The sequence below is a fragment of the Helianthus annuus genome, chromosome 8, assembly GCF_002127325.2.
Source record: "Helianthus annuus cultivar XRQ/B chromosome 8, HanXRQr2.0-SUNRISE, whole genome shotgun sequence".
Taxonomy (NCBI): Eukaryota; Viridiplantae; Streptophyta; class Magnoliopsida; order Asterales; family Asteraceae; genus Helianthus; species Helianthus annuus.
The window spans coordinates 12304073-12307935 of NC_035440.2; positions in this window are offsets into that span (position 1 = coordinate 12304073).

Here is a 3863-nt window from a genome sequence, read left to right on the forward strand (position 1 = left end):
GACGGGGTTAGGGCTGTCTTTTTTTTATTCAAAACCTGACCTGAATTTAAAGCCATCCGAATCTGAACAAACTAAACCTAGAGGTGTAAAAAAAACCGGTTTTAAAACAAACCAAACCGGCGGTTAGTGTACCGGTTAGTATGCTAGATCTTTAAAACGGTTTAAAAACCAAAACCGGTTTTAAAAAACTGGGTTTTTTTTTTTGGCAAAACCGGTTAAAAACCGACCCAAACCGGTTAGGCCAATTATTGTCTTGGGATTAAAAAGCCGATTAGTAAGCGAAACCGGTTATAAAAAACCGGTTTTTGTTTTGGATGAAAAAAAAAACGGTTTTTGTTTTGGATGAAAAAACCGGTTCGGTTAAAAACGGACCAGTTTAAAAAAAATGGTTTGTACACCTCTAACTAAACCCGACCAATCTGAACCGTAAATTAGTTGGTTATCGAGTCACTTTTTCTCAACCAAAAACCCGAACAACCTGACCAGAAAAACCCAAAACTAGAAACCCGAACATTTTTGTCTTTTTTTATAGATGTGATTTGATTTAGAGTGTTTTGCATTTGGAACATTAAGTTTTTGGACTTTTGAACACAGTGTGATGATATTTTTTACATGATATATTTGATGATATTTTGTGAAAAGAAAACATTATTTTTTTTATTTTACATCTAAACCCGAAAACCGAACAACCTGACCTGAACTAACCTGAACCTGAATAACCTAAACCAAACAATCCAAACTTTAGATGAGTCTATATTTGAGAATTCACTATTCATCCTTTATATTCACACCCTATATTTATGAGTACTTATATATGTTAGAAATAACCCGTTGATGTGGCCTTACGGATCATTTTGTAACATTACCAATATGACATAACTAATCCCTGACAATTACTTGATGATAGTAATTGTAATTATTGATTAGTTTAAGGGTCAATTATGATTTCCCTTTAGGTACCTTTAATAGAGAATGTAAAGAGTTTTCATAACCTACCATCACTTATGATCATTATGTATTGATCATTGGTATTTGATAAAAAGGTATAAAAAAACTCATAAAGAACACCAAAACTAAAATTCTCTCTAAGGTGATCCATCAACCCAAGGTACCATAACGGGAATCATGGCCTTATCTTCGTCTTCAAAGATGACCACTCCCACAAGTAAGTGTCTCCAACTTGGTATCTATATTTACGTTATGATTGAATAAACATGATTAGGTTCTATATTTTGACCCATGTTTATAGATATAATCAACATGTGGTATCAGAGCAATGTTGATTATATCAAAATTCAATCACATGAATCGATGTATTCCTTTGAGTTTGATCAATCTGTTTGATGGATATTATATATAAAATTGATTTGTTTTCTTTGTTTTAATAATTTATATCAGAATGAGATAAAGCAAATCAATTTTATACAAACTAAATTTTGATGAATTGTTTTAGATTATTTTGGTTATTCATAATTCATAATCAAGATTGTAAAGTTGAACTAACGTTTCATCAGTATCAATATGTCATTTAATATTAGTCAAATATTCAAAAAGCTTTTCATTCTTTGAAAATATTAAAATACCATCGAACAGTTTATTGGATTATGGAATTTAATTAATTCTTTTTGACATTATTTTGATATCTATTAGAGAAAGGAATTTGTTTCCTACTCTATTATGTTTAAAGAGGTGGATAATTGATTGCCACATCTTTTGGGTTTTACAATACTCTATTGCAATTCTTTATTCAATATGATTAATTAGTGAATTAATGGTATATTAATTTTATATTAATGGTATATTAATTATTGCAATTCTTTCTTCAATGTGATTAATTAGTGAATTAATGGTATATTAATTTTATATTAATGGTATATTAATTGTTAACTTTACGTAAATTTCCATGCCAACAAGAATCCATCAATTGGATTATTTCTTTGATTGGATTTAGTTTTGAAAAAAAAAAGATTTAATCAATTGAGATATTTTATTTTGCAATCGATTTAACTTTTTTGCATATCGTTTATATGACAATCGGTTTTCATGAATATTAAAAAGGCATAATTTGCAAATCACTAAATTAGCATTATTTTTTATAAATCTATTGATGATCGATTAAATCAATTTATTCTAAATGTTGGTGACTTATTTCAATCACACACCAACAAACCTATTAATGGTGATTTAATTTGGTATAGATGAAAAGTATTGAAATCGGCTAATTAGTTAATTATTTTGGCAAAATTATCTTGCAAATTATGAAATCGTTTTGCAAAGATGTCAAAATCGGTTTGCAAGCCTTATTTATTTATTTACTTATTTTTGCTCTAATATGGGACAAACTTGTGAATGGTCCAACTTAAGTATGCAAGTTAAATGGCGAACTTCAATGATCGATGATTGAACCAACGGGATATCATTTGATTAAACATTGAAGCTTTAGTTATGCCATCTTATGTAATTATCTGTATTAGCATAATTTACATAAATATTTCATTTCTGGCCCAAAGGTGTTATGTTATATTTATGTGCTTTACCTTATTGTGTATGTATGTTCATCATGATACATGAATTTTGGTCAAAGCCAAAGCGAAGCCAAAGTTCATGTAGAACATTGAGACAGTCTATATTTATGTGTGTTCATAATATATGAATTTTGGTCAAAGCCAAAGCGAAGCCAGAGTTCATGTAGAACACTAAAGACGGTCTATTATTTTATATCGTTCATTATGCGTGAATTTTGGTCAAAGCCAAAGCGAAGCCAAAATTCAGGCAGAACATTAAGTTGGTTTTATTTATTTAGGTTCATAATACATGAAATTTGGTCAAAGCCAAAGCGAAGCCAAAGTTCATATAGAACAATAAGTCAGTCTATTATGTATGTTCATAATGCATAAATTTTGGTCAAAGCCAAAGCGAAGCCAAATTTATTTAGAACATCAAGACAATCTGTTATTTATGTACGTTCATAATGTCTGAATTTTGGTCAAAGCCAAAGCGAAGCCAAAATTCAGGTAGAACCTTATATTAGTCTGTTATTTTGGTGTTATAGTAGACTATATCTTCAATATAATAATTTGTGTCTGCCTTACTTGATTACCCCATAATGTAAATCAATCCAAGTTTCTTCCTAAGTTTGTATCTCATCTGTTTTATCCACTCTAATTTCAAAACCTAAAATGTTTTGCTTACTAAAGAGTTTCTACAAAATTTCCTCTTGTTGGATTGTTGATTATTTCTTAAGATATGATAATTCTACTGCTCTTTTCTGATAAAAGTTATACAGAAGAAAACTCGAGCATGACTAGTGGGATAAGTCAAACATTATATCTCTTATGATAATCAAGAACCCACTTAATTATTGCTATCATGTGAGCTATTCTAGATTCTAAATTTCCTAAGACTAATATTTTCTTTGGAAGAATCAAAATAACTCCTAAGACGCATGCATTACTCTAGATTCTTACTATAAAGTTAGTGGCATATGTGAATACATCATCATGTATAATACCATGACCCATAATTTAAAGGTTTACACATGGAAATCAGTACACTTTTCCGGTGCATTACATATAACTTTTCCACTAATACCATAAGTTGCCTTAAGAATCATCTATACCACTCAAGAGTACCAAAGGAAATTGAGTGTGTTGATTAGCAGCATATATACAGGAAAAGAAATGCATGAAACTGGAAAATTAGATGTTGTTCATCTCACCGCCACTAAACCTAAAAGGAGGATACTTTTAAGATTTGGAGACAGTGTACAAGCAGGGCCGGCCCAAGGGGGAGTGAAATAAAGTAAGAGCTTTAGGCCTCCATTTTCCTAGGGCCTCAAGTTCTAAGAAAATATATTATATTTT